Below are 24,454 nucleotides of genomic sequence, written 5' to 3' on the forward strand. Positions count from 1 at the left end.
CCCCACTTGGCACTGATGGCCACAGCTGGCTGCTTCCTGCACACGTTCTCTCCCTCCCTCGGTCTAGGACAGTCCCATTTTAAGGTGGACACAGGCTGTGCTGTGAGTTGACAGGGTAAGAAGAGCATAGCTCAATCAGTCCAAAGCTCCTTTCAGAACGCAAGAGAAGACCACTGCTTTGAAAAGGAAGTTTTAAGTGTGCACCTATGTGTGATGATGGATGTTAAGTAGACTTACTGTGATAATCGTTTTTGCAATATACACAAAGATCATTGTAAAAATATCTCAATATATAAAAAGGTAAATGTTGATAAGATGAGTAATTCCATTCACTTTGCAAAAAAAACCCCAAACTACCATGTGCACATTATTTACGCCTTTTGTGGAACACTGCAGTTTTTAGTCATTTCTGCAGTGCACTTCATTCTTCCCTTGTGGGCAGAATCAAACCAGACACTTAAAACCACAACTCAGAGTGGGCTGAACAATGGCATCTGCTGCAGAACTTGATGAAACAATCGCAGACGGCCCTGCTCTGCTGACAGGAACGTGGGCGACACTGGAACTGAGAACACGTTTACCTAAAAGCACGCACAGCCGTCCCTGCACTGAGTTAAATCTGGAGAGCAAAAAATGAAAAAACTGCGTAGCACTTCAAGGGGCGAGGAGATTTATGATGACATTGGTCACTGTGGGGGGTGGCATGAGTGTGTGCAGTTAGTGAATGCATTGCATGCAAGCCCACCAGACTCTGCTGAAGCTACTTCTCTTTACTTCTTCCCTGCAAATGATGGTCCCGTGACTCATCAAGTTTTCATCTGTGCCAACCTCATTTTCAAAGCTGGATCTTTGCGCTTTGGTTTTTACTCCCTCTCCTCCAGTGGCCTTTCTCCCACTTCTGAGATAACTGCTACTGTCTGGACGCTGTCTGGACGGTCAGTGGAGGTCTGAGCAGCTCACCTGCAGACCACACCCCTGTCAACCACGCTGTCACCATTATTCTCTTCCCCTGATGAGTGTAGGGGATACAGCGGAGGGCCAGGGTGGGGACAGCTCAGACTCCCCTCTTTTGCAGGGCATGTCTAGGTATTTGCTTCGCTTTTCAAAGGAGCCAGCTGATCTTTCCCGAGCAGTACCAAACCCAGAAGGACAGGGAGCTCCCCTCTCTGATGACCGCTCTGGTTTAGGTCTCTCGGAGAAGGTACATTGGAATTCGCCCCCAGCAGTAATACCCCTCCCCTCTTGGGCATGCTGGGTTCCTACCTCCCTGAGCTGCACCTGCTCTCTCTCCCACCAGGGGTCAGGGTGCAGGAACTCTGCAGCCACACAGGGGCCCCAGGCGGCAGGCTCCCCTGTAGCAATTCCAGTGACATGAAAAGTGCCCCAGTGTTTAGGGAGGAAGGAGGCAAATACCTCTGACAAGTGGCACCCAAGGATGCCTCCTCCTCCTTGCTCCAAGTTGCATTGTATCCTGACTTCATAAATATGGGCAAACAGAGTCCCAGTATGTGACATGGAACAGAGCATGTTATTTTACAACTTTTCAGGGGGTAGAAATGTTCCTAAGAAACTCTTGCTTAAAATCCAAGGCTGAATGACTTAGTGTGACTAGTGGCAGGCTGGGCACCGCTTTCCGACTCCTTCACTAGGCCTGAGGCCACTCAGGCAGTCAAGGGCTCCACGCAGCAGCCTTAGGACACCATTAGGACAGAAAAACTCTGATGGAGAAAACAGAAGGCCTGGTCTGAACAACGTTAAGGTTAAACAACAGAGGCCAGAACAACCGAATAACTCGAGTCAAAGGTTGGCGTGTGAACCGCAGGTCGCCATGTGCTAGGTGCCTAGTCTGAAACAAGTGGTCCCGCTCCCTGAGTTCCCATTTTCTCCTTAATGAACTGGAGACAGACGGGTGTGTCCAAACCACAGCATTGGATTAGTATCAGATGAGCCGCTTAGTAGCAGCGTGACCCCGAATACGTTACTTAGTCTCGTCATGTTTCAGGTTCGTCGTCTGTTAAAAATGGGTATTAGCTACCTCACAAGGTTATTCTAAAGATTACGTGAGATACTTGGCATAGAGAAAAACAAAGGTGAACTATTTGAAATTATTAAAGTATTAGGAAATATTTGGTAACACGCTAGTTTTGTCCCATTGTGCACCTTTTGTGTAATCACTGTTATTGACAATGACCCTGGAGAAGTTGCTACGGGTTTTCTGTTGAGTTCCAGCCCACCCTTCGATTCCAAAGAGTCCCCACTGGTCTGACTTCATGGTCAAAGTGAAGCTGACCCACAAGTAGGGAAATCCCACTCCGGCTACCCATGTTTAGCACCCTCACCCTGAACTTCTATTCAGAATTTCACGCTAAACTAGGAGAGTCGCCAACAGGGCGACACTTTGCCCACGCGTTTGAACTACAAGTATACAGCCACTAGTAACTGGCCTTGTCCTTGAGATAATGAATTTTGTCCAGTGTAGATTCATATTTTTAATAAGTAGGAAATTTCACTATAGAAAACGCTGCCTCCTGGTGACTGAGCCACAGTTCCTGAGACTGGATTTAAGCCCAGCAAACATCTTTCTTTCTGTGAAGTAGGATGGTAGGGAGAACAAGGACGTCCTCAGGCCCTGTCCACACCTTCTGAATCGGACTCTCTGGGAGGTAGGGGCTCCGGAAGTTTGGGGTTTACCAAACCCATCAGATGACTCCGACCACTGATCGCCAAAGTTTAAGAATCACTGAGCTAATCAATACCTGAGATTCTGTGACTAATACCAGACCCCCTAAACTTGTGGACGAGACCTGAACTTAGCCCATGTCATACCTGCTTCCCTTTATCATTGGAAAAATAAAGCAGTATGTCTCTCACCTTAAAAAATTACTATGGTAGTGAGACAGAAAAGACAAGCTAATAATGAGTACAGCCCGAGATACCAAAAAGAAAGAAATCAGAATTTAAATTCGGTTGACTTCAATGAATAAAGTACTCTTTCCCTATTATTGGAACTTCCGACATTTTATTTTTAACACCTAAAAAAGCCTGAATTCCCAGAAATAAAAAAAAGAAAATAAATAAATTTTACCTGAACATCACTATAATGTTCTACAAAACAAGAGGTAACCTAGTAACTGCTGCCTCCTTTAACTACTGCGTATAAACAGTCAGAAGATTGAACAGAAAGTGTTAAAGTATATAAGACAAAGATAATTTATTCCAGAATAATTTATAGATCAAAGAAGTATCTTGCAAATTACTCAAACAGTTCAAAAAGTTTCTTTAATACCTTCGAGTCTGACAAGAATCCTCACTTAAAAAAAAGGGTAACATTATTTGCAAATTGAGCAAGAGGGCCCGATGATGATGATGGCCATATATAATCAGTTGTCACCTTGCAGCTCAATTAGCCCTCGTGTAAAAACGAGGCTTGTAAGGAGAAATGAGGTTTTGACATTATCTCTGCCAGCAAGATAATTACACAGCCGTCATTTAACAGTAGGGCAACACTACTGTAGCAACAAATTAACTCAGCTCCATTTGCAATTCATGGTGTGTTTTCTCATTTACTACCATTTGTCTTGCCCCCAGTGAACGTTTCCATCAGTTTTCCCTCGCACGGCAAATACTCGGTTTGACTCCACACTTTACATCACTGAGTCAAGGCTCACCCCCCGCCCCCCGGCAGCTCACTGGAAGCATATTCAGAATGTCCCCGATTTTGCATTTCAGCTACAACTTTTCTCTGGCTTATGGCTAAATAATCCAGCAGGTATATCTGCGTCGAACCATCAAGGGCATGCAGTCCCCTACTGCCCACTGCTGACTTCAGAGGGGTCGCTCTTTTCACAGAGAAACATCAAGAAGGAAACTAATATGAGTCAAGTCCTAACCTGGGTGTACAATCACATATTAGGCTATGAGTCTATTTCCAAATGATGTTTTCAGGAAAGAAACATTTTTTAAAATGCGTTGGCTGTAAGTGTTACGCGTTTATTCCTAATCATCTAAACAGATGAGACTGCAACCTCATTTATGTGCCTTTCCACCTTTTGCATTAAAACTTTTTTTTTTAGCTTGGACTTAAAAGTCACTCTGTACCCCTAAAACTGGGGGGATGTTTGAAGGGAATTTGAAAAGAAAGAGCAGATGAACACAAGGTCAAGGGCAGAGACAACAGGAGCTGGTGGGCAGGCTCCTGCACAGTCATGAACGGGCAAGTCGTTACATTTTGTGTTCCAGTCGACACATGCCCATGTGTAAGGTCTGGGAGTAACTGATAAAACACGTTTATTGAGATACTACTGCTGAGTTGTTATAAGTAAGACGTTTGGATTTAAGTATTTAAGAACACCTATGGTCTTCAAAAAAGCAATTCTCTTAAAGGACGGGGGAAATAAATAGAAAGCCAGAAAGAAAGAGAAAAAGAAAAACCTGATTTCTAAGACCAGGATTATGTAAGAGAATGAACATAAGCTCCGGAACCAGACCTATTTGGTGCAAACTTTGGGTCTGGAACTTAGCCGGTTATGTTATTTCATATAAATTATTTAACCTCTTTAGGGTTCACTCTCATCAGTAAATGTGTGAGTAACAATCTTTATCTTAAAAAGATGTTTTTGAGCAATAAGTGAGATGAAAAAATCCAAGTCAGAGCGGGTACTGGAAAGGGCTACAGGTCCCCTCCCGCTCCCTCACCCACCCGCGGCCACTTCCACTCTACACCTGTCCACAAACACTGCAGCCCAAGGTGGGGAGGAGAGAACATCGCCAGCTTGTACATTAGTTCAAATCCCCAAGCTCATGCAAATATTCAGCGATACTTTAAATATAACCCTGGGACTGCAGTCTCTTTGTACCTACAAAATGCCAAGAGATATATAAACTAATAACCAACACAGTGATGTCAAGTGGGGGTAAAATTCTGCATCACTTTGTAAACACAGAGTTTATCTGGAACTAGAAGAAAAAACAATGATCCCTAAGAACTGGCACAGATTCGCTAAGAGTAAGTTTTGCCAGAGAAGTGACATTTACTTTTATTGTCAAGGTTACAGGCCTGATGGGAAGGCGGTAGAAATACAGTATTAAAGCGTCAGAGGGCGTCGCACTAAAGTCTTTATGGAATTGTTTGCAATGAGGAGAGTGAACTGTGGCTGGCTAAGCCTTTAGTTCCATGACATTACAAAAAGCAAAGCAACTTTAAGCAAAGAACACTGATTAACAAATTTAAATAAATTCACAGAGAAATTTCCAATGGCAGGCATCCTTGGCTCCTTCAGTTTAATCAATATTATTATCAAAGTATTGGAATGATGAAAGAGAAAGTATGCTTCTTAAATTTAATGGCACGAGACTACTTTAGGTGACAGAATCAAAATTCAAAAGAAAGCGTTAACGATTTGAAATTCCGCCTTCAACTAAGCAGAAGTTACTTCTGGGTTCCATATTTGAAGGACATTAGCTTATAAGCACCTTTGAAGAGCAATCAGAAAAGCGAGTGTGTTTGCAAAGTCTGAAAAGTAACTAGGAAGAAATGAGGTGATTTAGTGTGAAGAACATACAAAACTGTCCAAGTATTTCTGGGACTATCATATAGCAATTCTTAATTCCTTTTACTTCCGTAACATCTTTACACCTCTCTTACAGGTGAGAAAAAAATGAGGCTTAGAGAGGTACACAGCTAGCTACAAGTGGCACTTAAACTTAAGTCTGATAGAACAAGAGGAATCTGATTTACTCTGTGTAATCCAGAAGGTAGAACTAGAACCAATTACACTGTAATGCCAGATTTCAGGTCGCCAGAAAGAATATATAAAAAACAACAACGTAAAACCTTATCCCAGGAGTTTTAGAATTCCCAGAAGTCTGGATGCACAGCCCGTTCGCAGTGTGACTGAGAACAATGTCAGTCTACAGACACGCGTCCCGTGGTTCCAGACTTCACGGGCACCTTGTATTTGCTGCATTCTTCTGCCAGGGGTCCCATGATCCCTTAACCTGCACCACAACCCTAGTGGAAGAGCAGAATCTCACTCGCACTAAAATAACTTACCCAAGGTCTCCCAGCAAATAAAATAAGAAGCAGAATTCAATCACAGGTCTGTCTGGTTCTTTCTTCTATAGCTCTCTCACCCAGGCCGCACGCTAAAAACCACCCAAATGATGTTTGCAAATATCTGTATCTGAGTGCCACGGCCAGAGGTTCTGATTTCATTGGCCTGAGACAAGGCCAGATGGTAAGACCTGGACAGGACTTGCCCAAAAACCTGGGTACGATCATCACCACATAAGAGAGAAAAGCGACTTTTCCGAGGGAGTGGAGGGGCAATAGTGAAGATGTTGGAGCATCTTTACCAAAATAAATTTGAAATGCAGTTCTGTACCTACTTGAGATATCTTAAAACAAAATTCACGCATCCCGAGATCCAAAACATAAGAAGGGCGGGGAGAAAGGCAGTTCTGGCACCGACATTCACAACCCGCTCACCTAAAATATGCTTTTTAAACAAATAAAATGACACTTTAAAAGTCAAATGCTGCAAAAGATGACTTGTCTCCTGCACAGGTGGCAGATCTGTTATCGTCCCCATCATATTGAAAGCTTATCCGACAGATGCCCTGCGTGCCCTCCGATAGTGCTTTGTGCGCTCAGAATTAACCCCACCGGCCCGGTGTGGCCAGCTTCTCCAGTGCCTGACATTTGAAGAGGGGCTTTGTTGTGGTCAAATGAGAAAAGATGCATGAGAAGCATTAAAATAATTGTGGTCACTTGGGAGGAAAAAATCAGCAAAATACAGTGCCAGCATTTTATGTGGGCTCTTCCTGGCAAACAACTCCTACAGTTTAATTAAAGAGATATTCTTTCAAATTGGGAAGAAATGGTAACTTGAATGTCATTCCGCTCCTCTTAGAATGAATGACCTCTGATAAGAATCTCAACCATTCAAACCCAGACACACATAAAATGTGATTTTTTTAAAATTCAACAAACATGAACTTTGACATGGCTGAAGAAAAAGCAAGAACTATTTTCTCAATTTAATGAAACAGGAAAAAAAGAAAAAAACAGAGCTGACAGGCAGATGACTTGTCTAAATAAACTTTACAAGCTAGACATTAAGAAAAGAAGTGTCATTTTGTGTTATAAGAGCCCAAGGTGACTGCTTATGTTTTGAACTGCTAGTTAATTCTAGCCGGAGCACAAATCTGTCTCCTCTCTTCTAATTAATTCTCAGTGTCAGAACTGCTAGATGTCCTTTTCAGGATCAGCCTATCCCGGCTGTTAATTATATTACAGAAATATGTTCAAATAACATTAACAGCCCGATTCTAATGCTCACAGGAGAAGCTATAGGTAAAGCTCAATGAATGACTTAACTAAATATGTTTACTTATTGTGCAGAGAACATGGGAATGATCTGCTTTTTGAAGAAATGATACCTAAAAACATGATATTAAAAGAAAAACAAAAAATGTGCAGTTTCAACATGAAAACAGGATAGGAACCACTGCATGACATACACACTAAAATATCTCTTAGAATGTTTCTCAAGTGCTCAGAAAATGGACAAACAAGAAATGCAGCGACCACGAAAAAGTCTTTTGCAGGGTAGTGTGCCTTTTTAACATTTTTATGCATTCAGTTACAATGGTCTTATTTTCCTGGGGAGGGGGGACCCCACACTTCCCCAAGCCCCACCCCAGACCTTTCCCCAGAAGCTGCCATGGAAATCTGGCCTGAAACACAGAAACTCATCCCAGCCGCAGGGAGAGTCTAGAGCTGAGGAGCTGACCGGGCCCCCCCAGAGCTCCAAGACTAAGTCCAGGATGCGCCCTTCTCCTGACGCCCATGATGTGGAATGACATCCAAGGACTATGTCTGGCCTCTGGGTGGTTTATCTGCCTGTAGAGGGCTGGCTTGTAATTTATCCAAGTGAGGAAAATGGTAAATGAAATCATCATAGACTTAAACAGAGAGAAAGGGGGAAACCCCAATATTTCCGAGCATCTATAATGGGCCGTACGTTATATGCGTTCAACCTCTCTTCTCCCATAAGCCCTTTCGGGTAAACATGATTGCCATTTGCAAAAGGGGAGGCAGAGGTGCAGAAAGGCTGAGCAGATTGTTCAAGATCACTTCGTCAAGGAGGGACAGGTACAGCCAGGATTTGAGTCTGGGTCTAAAGTCTCCCAAGAGCCTGCTTATCTAGTAAACTGTAAAGAAAAGCAAAATTCAAGATACAGTCAAAGATAAAGAAAACACAAAACTCAGTCTCACAGGCTCAGACTTGAAATGTAAAAGATCACTTTCTCCCTTTAATTCTTGACAAATTTACACACATGTCTGGAATCTTGTATTTCTATGTTTTTTCCAGGACCGAGGACTGACTTAGGCCTATGATTACCTTTGCAGTCGTAACATTCGTAGGTTTTAGGGGGGAAAAAAAGCTTTAAGTCTTCTTGATTGTTACAAATGAGGAAACAAAGACATAACTTGCTTAAATGTCTTGCCCAAAGTCACAGCACTAGATTTCTGCAAAGCTGGCATTAGGCCTCTGATCTCTACCCACAATCCACTGTTCTTTCCACGGCAAAGTGCTGGGGTGCCCCAACCCCAACCGAGTCTGGAGAAAATTGTAGCTGAAAGTTCTCATAAATACATGAAAATCCTTTCAGAAATGAGCCCATTCGATTGTTACCTTAAATAGGAAACCAATTACATGGGTTTATATCAATTTTGTCTTAAAAAAACTAATCAACTGGCATTAAGAAAGAGATAAAAATGAGGCAAGGTTATTTAAGCAAAATAAAATTTGGATTTGTTGGTCAAAATTCCAAGTGGCTCAGGTTTAAAACCTGTCCGATGTAAGAGATCAATACATCATGGCATGAGAAAACTGCTACTGATTCTTTATGTGCTTCCAATTTGATTGCTTCAGCCTCCCAAACAAATAAATGGAGGTACAAGAAACCTATTAGTATGATAATAAAGCCTTGGCCCTGGATGTGGACAATCTCTGTGTTTGGGGGATGACAAACAAACAAACAAACAACGGGTGTTAACATCTTTTCCACATCTCAACAGAAGATAATTTGAACTAATTATAAAATGTACAGTTTCAAAGAATTTTAGAATGATCCGATTGCCTTTTTGGCTCCTTGAAGTCTCTCCAGAGACCCTTTTCTGTACATAAAATCTAACAGCTTCTATCTTTTAGCCCATGGCTCCCATTCTAGTTTGTGTTTTCTTTTCACTCAACATCCTGATTTTGTAAAAAATCCAAACCTAATCCATTTCAGGTTATTATTTTCTATAACTATCTAAAACACAGTGAGTACAGTAGGTTCTTTTACACAGAGAAAATAGTATGGTTGATACAAATGTGTTTACTAATCAAGCAGAGCAAATGAAATATATAAAAGCCAGATGTACACACAGGCAAACACATACACACATTCGTGTACACACTTCAAGATCTGAAATGCTTTCACCTGCATTATATACCTCCCATCCCCCCAAATCAAAGTAGTTTAATAATTTTAAAGGGCATTTTCTTGTTGTGAATACATATGGCTCCTGTCACAAATAATGAAGTACAATTGGCACAGTGCTGACAAACTGGCTGGTAATAACTCAATAATCTATTTAAAGTGAAAGTACACCTTCCCAGAACTTAGTGCTACAAAATCATTCAGGTTTCATGACCACAAACTATATAAAATGCTGATTGCAAAAAAAATAAAATAAAATGGGTAGGAGTTTTCTGATTTTTGTTCCACCTATGTGACTTTAAACAGCAACATGTGTACACAGCCATGCAGACGGGGTTCTCAGACTTTTATCTGTTTCACGTACTCAGCCGTGGCCAGGCACGTAATGCAGAAGCAGGGCTCTCCCCCTTGGAGCTAAATGAATTCTGGTATAATGGAGAGTTGAGACGTGAAAAAATTGCTTACAATTGCACCAGCAGGTGACGAGGAGCGCTAAGTCTGAATTAAGATGTTGGCTATGAGGTTTCCAATAGGACCTTGACGTGACGGTTGACCTACTCATGACATGCTCACACCGGCACGGATTTGGAATTCTATTAGTATTACCAGAGGGAAAAAAGTCAAGGAGTCATCAAGAAAACAAATCTATATCTTCTACTCCATCAGCCAATTACTGTTGTTAAAGTGGAATTAGATAGGCATTGACAGGGCGAAGCGGAGAAGGATGAAGCGGGTGGCTGAGTGCCCCGCAAACAGCGGTGATCACAGCTGGGCTTCTCAGCCCTGTTTTGTTTTACGCTGCACAAAGTTTCTAAAAATTCTACCATAGAAATGTGCAGATCAACTGTGGTTCATATCAGGCTTGAGAAGATACAAATTATATTTGCTAATTGGATAATGCACAAATATTTTGTCATCAGGTACGATTTTATACCAGTGTGTATATTCAACAGCTTAGCAAAGATTTAATAGAAATCAGCTCCTGTCTATAAATAAAGAACCCCTGGAAGATGAAATAAAAGAATTTTTGTTAAAGTTACTATTTTAGAGCAGAAAATTCCCCTAATTGCATTTTTGAAAATGATCACTTTTCTTAAGTAGAAATAATAAAACTCAACCAATTGTGAAACTAAAACACTTCTCTTGCACGAGGAGGAAGTGTAATGAAACAGGGTCATGACCTTTGACTTTAGAGAGACCTATTTTCGAGGCTCGGCTCTGCCATTTGCTATGGCTCCGTGACCTTGAGGAAATTACTTAACCTCTGTCTTAATTCCCCAGTCTGTAAAAGTGAGATATAACACCCACATCACATGGTGCGTGTGTTGAGGGAATGAGACTGCTTGTGGGAGAAACTGAGCACAGTATTCATTATTAGTGTTGGCTATTATAACATATTAGTGCTATATTTCTATTGAAATCAGCCCGTTATTTGCTTACAGATAAAAGTTAGTTTTGCTACATGGTGACTGGAGGTGCTGGGTGGTCAAAGTCAAGGCCTCCATAAAAGTACCAGTTAACATGCCCAAGTACTATATAAAAGTTGCTTTTATTTTATACTACAACCCTCACTCTTCCCAGAAAAAATTACAAAGCATCAGGCAGATTTGATTTCATGGTGGGAAGATTACCAGCCAATACACACCATCGAGACACCAAAAATAATTTTGGTGTTTAAAACAAAAATATTTCCTCCACAGCTTGATTATTTCATTCAGTACGGGTTAATGTTTCTGGTACCATTTTTGTTGCCATTTTCTTCTTGCATCAAAGTCTTTATCCATTTACACTTTGTTTTTGCATGGTCATCTTCTTATCACACAATTTACCTGTTTTGATATTAAATATATTCATTTTAGCCTTTGTCTTTTAAAGTGAACTTTAGATGGCATATAATAGGAGTACATTTATGCCAGTCTAAGGCATGTACATGAAACTATAATGAGCACATCAATGAACTTGGTTCAGCATCGCCTGGTGCTACTAATTGCTGTGGACATCCGCCGTCCTGTGTACCTGATAACTGATATTCTGGGAAAGTCAAAATTTGGGAACTTTATAACATCAAAAAGCAAATGCTTTATTCATATGCACACCTTAAAATTATGGTGAATGATGCCTAAAGTTTTTAAACCCTCATGGAATTTTTTTTTTATTTCTAATTAACTAAGTTAACTTGCTTCACAGTCTGATTTTTTAAAAGGTATTCATTCTCCTCAATTTAAAATTTACCATTAAAGTAGTATATAAAGGAATATGACTTAGTTTTGTGATTCAAATAAAATTCAGACAATACCATTTTATAATAATTTCAGAAAACTAAAAATACATTGTTTGAAAAATAATAGCAAAGGATGCCAAGTATGTGATAGGTAATGACAAGTTTTTTTAAATGGCAGTGCATTCAAGAGAAAAATCACAAATCCTGAGAGGTATGAAAATGTGTTATTGACATTTTTGTGCTATTTTTAAAGTAGAATTCTAATCAACAACAGAAAAGCAGAGAGATGCCCAAACACAGACAAGAAAATACCTCTAGCAAATCTAATAAATTTAACTTGCCCTGCCAGATCTTTTCAACTTAGTGAAAAATTCACTTGACTTAATATTGACACAGAGATGTGTAAATCAATACAATCAGAATGAAAGATATATTTTAATTTAAAAATGCTCAGGCTGCAGCAGTAAATCTATGCACCGAGGCCCATAAAAATCACCCCAGAGTTTGAATGTTGAGGAATAATATTGGAGCTAACCAACATCTAAAGGTGAATGTCAAATACTAAGTTTTCATCATTAAAATTTTTACTTTTTATAGCACAGGTAAGGCAATCTTTATAAGATTTACTGAGATATATTTATAAGTACCAGATACACTGAATTTCATTCAGAATCCATCAAAGCCTAAAGCGGGGGTACCACCTACCTGCTGTTTATAAAAAGTCCCATTTTTATGTATGACTAGCAAGCAGTTGTGATCTTTCCAAATGCAATGAGAAAAACACAAGAAATAAAAGTACCTCTGAATCTTAGGGCCTCTCCATCCATGCAAAAGCTTTCACTGTACTATCCAATATGGTAGCCATCAGCCACATGTGGGTATTAAATTCAAAGGCGTTCAAAAATAGAATAAAGCACTGGCTGGTGTAGCACAGTGAATTGAGCGTGGGCTGTGAACCAAAGGGTCACTGGTTCAATTCCCAGTCAGGGCACATGCCTGGGTTGCGGGCTGAGTCCCCAGTAGGGGGCGCATGAGAGGCAACCACACATTGATGTTTCTCTCCCTCTCTTCCTTCTTCCCTTCCTCTTTCTCTAAATAAATAAATAAATAAAATCATTTTTAAAAGTATAAAAATATAAAATACAAGAAAGGTTTGCCTTATTAAAAAGTACGAAATATTTTAATCATTTTTGCTGCAGTAATTTTACTATTACAGACACATTTTCAAGGTATAAAACCAGAAATAACTATGTGTTTCATTTCAAAATGTATTCCACAAGAAAGCCAGATTTCCACAGGCGAGCACAAGAATCTGGTTTATCTCTGTACATAAATTTATTACATGTGTATGTTTAATTTGATAAATCGCAACATAAATGTAAACACTCCTGAACTGAAGTAAATTGGGAATGGCCCCATTCCCTGTCTTCCATATAGTGCCTATCAGATATTATATTAAAACGATAAAAAACCAATGATCATAACTCTGATCATACAAATTTGAAAGCTTTCCCCATATAGGAAAATTCCCTACTTCTAAAAAAATTCTGTAGCAAACAAAAAAAGTGTTAGGAAGTGTGTATTATCACAGCCAAATTTTCCCAATTATCTAAAAATCCCAGCAAAGAGATCTTCTCCCATCCTGCTATCATTCCTTATATTTGGGGTACAACTTTCCTTTGGTAATCTCTCCCCTTTTACTCTCATCATCCTTCTCCAACACAACCCCTGCCCCAGCTCTCCCCTCCAGCTTTGTGCTTCTGAAAGGGTGGTCCGCAGACCAACACTAGCAGCATTACCTAGGGGCCTGTTAGCAATGCAAAGTTTCAAGCCCCACCCAAGAACTCTGAATCAGAAGAGAATCAATTAGTTTACAAATGAACAGACGCTCTAAAAGAGAGTCTAAGAAAATATGGAAAAAAAATGTGGGTTTTTTTTAAACAAATTTGTACAGAGCAATGGTTTTTCCTTGTTTCCAGGTTAACTCCTCATAGTTCTAGGGAGCATTAAACAAGGTCCAAAGATTATGCTTTTCTGTCCTGATGGAAGCACTGTATCATTCAGATCTCAAATGTCAAACTAACAAAGCTTTCATTTGTTTGTATTCAATTATTCTAATAGTCAGGTTTACATTAGCAAGTATTGCAGTGAGGTTTGTGTCTGACTTAGTTTTGCAAAATAGCATATTGGTTGTTCACTCCATTGATAATCACGTGACACCAGCTTTTCACACAGTAAATGCACAGAAGGTCATTTCACTGGTAAATATGAGAAAACTACCAAGAAAGGTATACACACATTAGAGGCCTCTGGGTGTTTGTTTTTATCTTAACACTGATATTACTTCCTTTGAAAGGTATAAAAATTAATTATACCTAAGTGTAAGTTTTAAAGGGGGCTTCTAACACATTGGATATGACATATTTAAGTCTTTAAAGATGAGAAAATAAACAGCAGTGTTTTCCAGATTGCAGGGAAAAGAATCACTAACTCTCAAGCACTAGGGGGTTTTCTGTAGCCAACTGTCAAGGGTAAGAAAAGGAAAAGTAACTGAATGGAAAAGGCACTAACTGTACTCACTGCTCCTTTCACAGTCTGCCAAAGCTCGCCAATGCAGCAGACAGAAAGTAACACCTTTACGGTAAAATGCCTGAGTTCTCAATTAGCTCCAATATGCTTCTGTGGTCAACAGTCTGAAAAGGAGTTAAGACAAAACCGTGCATGGCACAGACACACAGACAGTTTTCACTGGAGGACCCAAAGAGGAAACTATGGCCCGAAGAATGCCTACATTTACAACCTGGGCTTTCTGATCTGGAAGATACCTTAAAATGCAGACATCCCATTTCCTAAGCTTAGGCTTAGGGAGGGAAGATGACAGCCATGGGGGGTGGAGGGGCAGCAGTAGTTGTCTTTTAAACAGGGTTATTGTTTTTTTTTCCTTTTTGGCCACCGTAGGGCCTTACAATGTTCTGATTTTCAGTACCTGCAGCTAGGGAACGCCCTCTCCAACTCGCAGCTGCATCCCAACACCACGGCACTTCACTCACACACACGTCGTCTGCCCGGCCCCCGAAGGCACGTGAGCTTCGGGCTTCTGGAATACATGAGTAATAACAGCTCCTTTACAGTTCACGAAGTCCTATTACATACCTTATTTCATCTTATCTTTTATTATCCCTATTTTAGGGATGAGGAAACGGAAGCTCAGAAACTGATTCCTCCAAGGTCACACGGCCAGTAAATCACGGCTTCGTGAGAGTTGTTCTGATTTTCTGGCTCCGCGCTTTTTGCTTGCACGAGGCCAGAAGTGGCTACAGTGTGGTTCTGTGTGGAGGGGAGGGAAGGGCGTGAGGCCTCTGAGTGAGGTCAGCGAGGCCATCCAGCAAGGAGCTTTTCAGAAAGGGCTTTCCCTAAGATGCATCCTCATCAGTGGGCAAGATCCACAAAGACCAACCCGAAGTGTGATGTTTCAAAAGGCAAAAATCAGTCCTGGCTGGTGTAGCTCAGTGGATTGAGCTCGGGCCTGCAAACCAGACAATTGCAGTTCGAATCCCAGTCAGGGCACATGCCTGGGTTGCAGGCCGGTTCCCTGCAGGCCAATTCCCCAGCAGGGGATGCACGAAAGGCAACCATACATTGATGTTTCTCTCCCTCTCTCCTTCCCTTCCCCTCTAAAAATAAATAAATAAAATCTTTAAAAAAAAAAAGGCAAAAATCTTGGGAGCAAGGGGACAGAAGCTGGAAGTGCCAGGCACCCTTGGGGTCATCAACCAGGGGAACGGGGACAAGCAGGTGGAAAACCAAGTGGAAGTGCTGCGGGAAAAGGCCTAGAACAGGAAGAAAAGGGGTTTCTGCGTTGTCAGCTGGGTGAAAGCGTGAGCCAGTGGAAGTGAGAAGTCAAGTGCATGCCAGGAATTCTGTGCCAACTGGAGGACAGTTGATGAGGGTGTGAAAGAAAGTCGAGAAAGACAGACTGAGCAAGGAGCCTGGTCAGGTCAGGTCGATGGCCAAGAGTATGCACTAGAGAATTGGGGTGGGGGGGGGAATATGTAGATTCCTAACTGACCTCCTTAAAAACACCCACTGTGATTGAAAATAGTGAAATTTACCTGGCAACCCCTCAAACTCCTGTAAAAACATGAACAAGAACTCAGTCTCGAGGATGAATTCACATCCAACCAGAAAAATTAGCAGGAGGCAGGTGGGGAGAATAGAAAGGAATGCTGGGCCAGGAATCTCTGGGCTGACCCTGGCTCTGCCTCGGATTAGTCATGTTGGCTACTTAGCTTGTCAGATCCCTAACTTCCTCCTTGGAAGGGTGGGTGGGTGGGCCCGCTGTCCTCCAGAAAACCGAACACCACCCTGCACAGATGACAACTGGGGTATTACAGTTACTGTGAAAAAGTCTTCATACCTGACAGTAATCGTGAAAAACCTTCAACACTTAAGCAATAAGATGACTGTATCATTAAATAAAGTTTTATAAACCAAAGGAATACTGCTGAAATGTTTTCTTGGTATTTAAAAGAAAGGCAGAAGCATTCAGTTTATCTTTTTTATTTAAAAGAGCATCATTTGATTCACTTTAATATTTAACGTTATAGGAAAGTCAAAATAGAAAATACACATAAGTCAGAGATTAAAGTTTTTATAGCTAGCTAAAATTTGTCAAAAACTAGGATTTGTTAATACAGAATTTAATTTGGTAAGTACAAATAAGAAATATACATTATATTAAAGAATCTATAGATCAAAAATTAGTAAGTTCAGTTTCAAAAAAGCGCTATTTTTAGATGAACAAGTAAGATCCAAATTCATGTCTGAACTTTGCCTTAGAAAATACCTGTTTTCTTCACTCTGCAGTTAGCTCAATTAATGAGTTGTACACTGGCTATTCTAGCTATACAGATTACCCATTTTAACTGCTAAATTAACATATGGCCTCATATATTAGCAGCAACACAAACTTGCCTTTGAGTTATAGGTCTGATTCAAATTAATGTCACTTTCATTCTAATAGTATCCATTCTGAGAATCAGTTTTATTTGGTGTACCATAAAGAGTATAGACTTAAAACTAAGTCTTAGAACATGTTGACTGCAAACACATGCTTATCAAATTTGTAGGAAATTAAACTAATTGTCACTTTTATTCTGAAATTTTATATGAAAGCACAGTTGGGATGAAAAAAATACCAATTTGACCTCACTATGGAATAAGAAAGGTATAAAATTAGAGTGACTTTATTAAAGAGTCTGTGCTTATCATACAATATTTGAAAAATTTAAGTCTAATGATAATAAGAATAAAGAAAGAAATGGTTATGTATCATATATTAAATTAAAAAATAATGACTACACTCCAAATCACGGTGTGTGTGGAAAGCCAATCTTATTTCACACTTAGGATACATTTAAAAAGAACAATCTGAAAATGTGTATGGAGAGATTTAAAAAGTATATCTGGAGATTAGTAAGGGAAAGGTGTTTTTGTAGGACATAGAATAGAGTTGATTATCCGTGCTTCCTTTGAATGCCACCTCTGGGTTAGTGCTATCTATCAATAGAAAAATACAAGCAGACTCCCAATATAATCAGTATCTGACTCTAACGCAAATGGGTATTTACTCTTCTTTGTGGTAAGTACACGAAAGGATGGTGCTACCCCATGTCCCCAACCCTTTTTGTATCAAAAGTAGACCTATGGCAATAATAATCTAACAGCCGCCCGAGTGCTTGTTTTATGAATCTGGCCCTTACTCAAGAAGGGACACTGAAAAGTCTTTTAATCTCCTTCTGAAAAGAATTTACTGGATTGCACTTAAGTTCAAGTTCAAGGGTATTAAAATGCACAAAGGAGAGCGACAAAGGTGCTAGGTTATAGATTTTAACTTCTTAACTAGAAAACTGGCTCAGAATAGATTTTCTAATTTACAATGAATCAAAAGAGAAAACATTAGACCATAGCAAAAGTGGCACAAATGTATCAAAAACCAAATGAATAAACATTTGGGGAGATTTATTATTAGAAATTGCAATAAATTTTGGAAAGATGAATTGATTTTAGTTAAAAGGTATAACTGACAATTTATTGGGCGGGAAGATGCATTATTTTCCAATTGTTATCCATCTACAGTAAAACTGATTTGTGTCCCATTGTATTTTATGGAAAAGGAGAGTGCAACTTTTAGTGATTTAGATTAAATGTAGTAATCATAACCAGGCACTGTGAACTATATATCTACTATTAAAGAAGATTTTTGACATTTAATTCTGTAGCAATATTTTGGCTCTGTACCACTCTTCCTAAATCCAATTCCTGCTACAGTTGGCAGATTTCTCCCTTTTAATTTTATGAGGCTTAAAGTAGCATTTAACCACCCATGCGGTAAATAATGCGGGATTAGAAATATTTAGTGTTTTGTTTCCCTTTCAAGAGAGGTAATCCATCAAATCCAAAAATGTTCTCTAAAATTTTTCTGCATTTTTGGTAATCTCCAATATATGATATCATAAAAACTATAAAATTAAATAAAATGCATTAGATAGCCAGAGTAGACTGCTTTTCTAAAGACTGTGTTATCCTGAAAGAGCAGGTAAAAATTACTTTGAATCAGGAGCAGGTGACCCTTATTGGAAAACAAGCCAATGTACATTTAAAAACATGGACCTAAACATGATACTAATTAGAATCTTTAATTTGATTCCTCAGGGTAACAAATATTAGAAAATGTGCAAGTAATTTCTAAGCAATTTAACTATGTAATATCCATCGATCTTGCGCACACTACTACAAGACAAAAAAATCAGAATTATATAGGAAAACAATTATTAAACGTATGAATGTGTAGGTACTTGGCTAAGTGCTCCATCAATGTAAAAATAAAGTCTAGTACCTCATGTGATGAACACTTGCTCCCAAAACAAATTTAACTGAGAATTTTTTCATAAAGTAGGGCACAAGATAAAATGAATTGATTAACCTACAGAAGTTAACATTTCTAACTATATTTAGAATAATTACAAAACATTTTGCTACTTCCATGTAAACTTAAGAGTAATTAGAAACCGTCATTAAAAAGTACATTGTTATTAAATCAAAATAAGTACCACAACACTGACTTCAAACAAAATAAAATTCCAGGGTTTTTTTTATTTTAATGTGTATAAAACGTTCATCTTAGTTACTAATGAATCCAAATTATTACAATAATCACACTATAACTGCATGTGGTATCTGAGACATATCAAAGTAATAAAGTAACCTGTCAGATGAGTAATTATCTATATATTTAATCTATATATAAAACAAATGGCCCAGAAATGAGTAAAGTCTGTAATTCACCGATGACACAGTGATGCCCCATATTCATGGTTAGAACATTTAATTTCTTCTCACATTCATATCTTAATTAGCTTTTAACAAAGTTTATGGTTACACCTGTTGTGAAAGTAAGTGTATGTGTTCAGAGTGTGTAGATGATATCAAGGTTAAGCAGGAGTAAAATGACCCAAAATGTGCATGTGTGTGTGTGTGTGTGTGCGTGTGTGAAGGCCCTTTCCCTGCTTTGCCCTTCACAGAGCTGCACTGTGGAGCTGGGAGTTACAGGCTGGAGAAAACAGAAAGCATGGACACCCACGTGTCGATACCTCCTCTGAGAGGTATTCCGATGGACAGTGAAGGAAGTCCAATAACAAACAGAGGGTATACTGTACAGTAGTGAGCAAATAATGTATTCCTAATATATGCAACATGCACAATAATGTTTTTAAGAAACAGGATGACTCTGAGATTATGTGCAATCAAGGAATCAGTCAAATGAAGGTGTTTTTCCTAAAAACAGTCAATTCCAAAGGCTGAGCTCATACCAGTGTTTTAAGCTATATGAAGAAACAGGATGAGAAAACAGTTGTAATATTAATAAATACTTTTAAAGGTTACTGCTAAGTTTTTATCATGGATTAAATTTTTCATTGCAATTTGCAGAAAATTAAAAGGGAGTGCAGTAAGAATTTGACAATAAAACATCCCAAATCTTTCCTCAAAATGAGAAATGGACGTTTTTTTTTTTGCCACTCCCCCGTAAAATGGGCAACTTTTTAAGTTGACAAGAAATGTAAATTTCAAGTATCATGGCATTTTCAAAAGTTAAAATTACTGTGGCTCCAGCTAAAAATGCAGAAGAATATAACTTCTGAAAAGCTCCATTTATAAAAGGATCGTGGTTCAGATGACCTGGCTCTGATCCTTCTTAAAGAAGCTGCTTCTTTGAAAATCTCTGTGAATTCATAAAATAGCAATTACAGTAACACTTTTATCACAGATGGATGGAGACTGTAAAGATTCTCTGTACAAGACACTAAATGCTAATTAAGTATTTACCACCATCATTACTAACCTTTCTGGATACAAAGAAAACCTAACTGATAGGTAACAAAAAACATCAGCAAGGCCTAAAAAGTTAAGTCAAGAGGTATCAAAGTGCAGGAGAGAGAACACGTGTGAGTTGGAACTAGAAAGCTGATAGGAGGGTCGGACAGCTATTTACACCATAAAAACTATTGCACTGAACAAGAACACATACCCAATTCAGTAGCTTTAACTTGGTCTACCAAACAGAGTAACGATTTGCCCAATATACCCATCAAGCTGACCAAACTGTTTTACTGAGATGTAATATTCTGGAGAGCCATTCGATCTCTCCAATTTTTGACTATCTAAAAATCAAGTGGAAATATAATTTTTACTCTTGAAGGGGAGGCTGTGAGGGTTGGTGGTTAAGTCCTTGAGGAGTGGGTCCCAGGGCCAGAGTTTATAACCTGACACCAAATACTAGCTATGACCTTGAACAAGTTGTTAAAGCCATTTGTCCATTTCCCAGTTTATAAGAGGGAGACAAGAATAATATTGACCTGAGTAGGCTTCTTTTGAACGTTAACTGAATTAACATACATAAAGAGATTAGAATGCCACCTGGCAAACAGTAAGAACTCAATACATGTTAGCTAATATGATTAATAGTAATCAAATACATCTGTCCTTTAATACTAGTTACATAGAAGCTGATATGAGAAATAAATTATTTAATAATAAACCATAATAAAATATTACGCAGCTAAACAAATGCGTGAATATTTACAGCCTCTTGGACACCTCTGAAGAGTAGGAACCAGGGTGCTGAGTAACAAGTGCCGTATTTGCACAAATGAGAACAAAATGAAAAAGAATGGCACTGATTCAGGCTTCCCAGTGAACATAACCAAGGCTCGTGCATATTTCGGCTCCTGCATATTTCAGCTCCTGCCCAAAGCCTCATTTTAATGACAATCCAAGAACAGCAGCTCAAAAGTTATTATATGGTAATGTTAAACTAGCAAGGGGTCTTGCCTGTGGGCCACAGAATGTACTTTTACTGAAATCAAGGGAACGCAGTGAACGTCCACACACCGGGTGCTCGCGTCCTCAGCTTTGAGGGCTGGTGGCTCAAACACTCTCCCACACCCCGCAACCCCGTGTGCCCGGAGGCAGGAGACTACTCACTAGATTTTGCAAAGGGAAACCCTTATGGGTAGCACATGTAAGGATCTCCCAACCACTAGGCGTCCAATCAGCACTTTAGTGGTTCTCCCAAATGCAATCTTACCTGCTCTCACGTGGTGAAATACATAAAAGAACAAATTAAAAACATGGAAGAACGTGGATACTGATATTGGTAGGAAGGGTGGTACCTAAGGTTGCCCCAGCAACATAACCGTGGTGGAGAACCACCTAAGAATCAGAGTAATACCCAAGAAATCTCTGTTAACATTTTAAAAATCACTGAGCACATGCCATGTGCCAGGAGCTGGACTCCTGTCCCTGAGTGCCACATGGGCTTGGGGACACAATCTACACAGCAGCAGAGGAATAACCACGTCAAAGAGAAAGGCTCCTCATCAGAGAGGGCAAGATAGGCTGAGACAGTAGGTGCAGTGCCGCTCACTTCAAGACGCGTGTAGAGCTGGGGAAGGTTCTGAAGAAAAGGTACAGGGCTTGGCCCCTTCCATGAAGGAGATGAGTCAAGCAGGAGGAGGAGGGGCGCACTGCTGTGACTAAGGCTGAGGGCGGGAGCGCTGCAGGAGGGGTCGGGGGTTGAGCACATCAGGCCACCTGGAAGGGAGCCAGTGCTGGAGGGCCCACGTGAGCAGTGCAGGCGGAAAGGCGCAGACCTGCATTTTACCGTCAAAGTAGTGAAAAGTAGTTGTTGGCATGTTTTCAAAGTGTTTGCTTGCAGTGACATACGGTATGGATTACAGGAAGACCACACAGAAGAGAGGCCAGGGAGGAGAAGATTGTCCTATCAGTATGTAAGCTTTATGAGTAACTACACGAGGGCAGCGACAGATGAAACTGGAAAGGAGGTGCAAAGATGACCGACACGGGGAGAAATGAGACTCAGAGCGGAGGAGACAAGGGAGGCCCCACGGAGCTAAAATGTGAACTGAGGACTGAAAATCCACTCAGGGTCTGTGCTTCCCTCAGCACACAGTAGGTCTCCTTTCTCTCTCCCTTTCCCAGTGACCCTTTCACTAACCAAAATGAAAGGCACATCTTACTCATGTTATGTCCCCAGCCCTTCCCACAAGGAAGACGTCAGAAGCCTCATTACATTGTGTGCAACCGAACCCTGAAATCTATGGCTGAAAACACAACTTAGCCAGACCTCAAGTTTCTGAGTCAAGTGTGACCCTTCCTCCTCCATCCACCCACCAAAGGATGTGGCATGCTCCTTCACAGTCTTTTTGTGCAAAGACTGGAAGAGTCTATCAAAATAGATGTAAATGACATCGAAGGAGAAGACATCTAAGTAACACTGTTTAGTTTTTAAAGACTATTTCTAGACTACACACTTCAAGATCTATACAAATCTGAAAGACCATCTTCAAGGCCAAACACATGCTAGTAAATAGTTCTACAATAACACTGCAGCTTAAAGGTAAACACACATGCAAGTTCAGGAACACTACAGAGGTGAATTGGTCTTCCACCAATGACCGGAGTTAAATGTGAAGTTCTAAGAAAAAGATGATACATTAATAGCACAAGTCATCACTCCTTTGGTATATAAAGAAATTCAGGGACTTCTAACATATTCTCCCATTAAGTATTGGTCCATGTTTCAGACAACTGTGACTTAACAACAAAAACCTTACAAGTTTTACTGGCTTACAATATTTATAATACCCGTTGGCAGGTATCCCTGGTCTCTCAGAATGCCCCACCTGGAGGACAGGCAACAGCTACCTGGCTGGCATTTGCTAACTCTGCTCCAGTACAGGGAACCCTGTTCATTTATGACTTTCATTGTGCATTCTCAGTGGTTCAAACTGACCTTCAGTGGGAGGATTTGCAGGTGACTTCAATATAGAAAGCACTTGCTAAATATTATTTGGAAGTGTTCCACCCACCATTGATTTTGAACTTTTCTGATATGAGATTTCTGACATATCTGAAGGCAAATTAGAAAATGGAGTTTTATAGACCGTCAGAGTAATTCTGTCAGCAACATAAAAGGCAGAAAGCCAGAGTGGAATCTTTGAAGAGAGTGAAATGCTGGCAACATTTCCATTTCCTCTATCTTGGTGGGGAAAGAAAAAAGGGGAAGCAAGGGGACCTCTAGCAACGTCAGGAACCTTTACAGCACAACAAGGCAAAGGGACCTTCAGCCCACGTGGACTCAACTGCTTACCGATCAGCAGTCTTAATTTCTTAAAAAAGAGCATTTTTGAACATATTTCAAAGGTTTATTAGCATGCAAAAAGTATAAAAATAATAAGCGTACTCTTTATTACAAGTAGTTTTAGAAACCTGAAATGTTTACAAAGGCAATGTTTTTAAAAGAGATTCATCAAAAAGTCCATAGATCATTTCCTCAAAAAAAAAAAGTCTAAAAATAAGGGCTTTCTTCACCAATAAAGTGAATGACCTCAAATTTTGCATTCAGATACCAAGGTGAATAAAAATAAAAAGAGGGAAGTGTGACAGTTCATGCATTTTTAAAAATGTAACAGATATGTTGTCCTGTGCAATGTTTAAGTTGCCATGAAAGCAGGACTATTATAATATTATAGCGTTAACTTCAGAACATACTTGATGATTAAATGTAAAGGGGAAAATGAAAATAGTATATGAATATTTGGCACCTGCACACTTCCTTTTATTTAAAAAAATTTTCAAAAAAAACCCACCCGTAGTAATACTGTACTTTGCAAACCAAACTGACATTCTTTTGCCATTTACAGTTCTAACTAGTGACATTTAAAAGCAGTGGTCAGCCTGGTCAGGAATCGGGAGAGATGGTTAGAACCTATTCCAACTTCTCGAATGAACAAGGGTGCTCCCAGAGCAAGGAGGAAAAGGCACAATAGGGGCCTCCAGTCACCATCCTGTCCTGTCATCCCCTGCCATTACCCTGTGTCATTTTCTCCATGGACACTTTTATTTGCACCCCCCTCCTTCCCTTCCACCAAGTCTGGTTTTACTCACTAAAATTAAAGCCCAGGGAACCTTGTCCGTCTGGGTCACCACGATAACCCCCGAGCCCAGGAAAGCATCTGGCATATGGATTCAATAAATATTAGTTGAAGATATTAGTTGGATACTACCCAAAAGTGGATCAGAAAATCAGGTCCAGTCAAGTAGAGGGGTTCAGTCTACTGTGGATTCCACCTACTGGGGGCATGGGTAAAGAGCTGACTC

The 24,454-nt window shown here is 39.9% G+C and overlaps 2 protein-coding genes across 2 annotated transcripts in view; one reads left to right on the forward strand and one right to left on the reverse strand.

Annotated features, from left to right (window-relative positions):
• Positions 1-24,454, reverse strand: part of GPATCH2 (G-patch domain containing 2) — a 122,875-nt gene that overhangs the window by 73,815 nt on the left and 24,606 nt on the right. The gene's annotated exons all lie outside the window — the stretch shown is intronic.
• The window catches only part of SPATA17 (spermatogenesis associated 17), a 189,323-nt gene that overhangs the window by 41,078 nt on the left and 123,791 nt on the right, over positions 1-24,454 (forward strand). The window lies entirely within an intron of this gene.

Source organism: Artibeus jamaicensis, unplaced genomic scaffold (genome assembly GCF_021234435.1).
Source record: "Artibeus jamaicensis isolate MK-2021 breed Jamaican fruit bat unplaced genomic scaffold, CSHL_Jam_final contig_467, whole genome shotgun sequence".
In the NCBI taxonomy this organism is placed as follows: domain Eukaryota; kingdom Metazoa; phylum Chordata; class Mammalia; order Chiroptera; family Phyllostomidae; genus Artibeus; species Artibeus jamaicensis.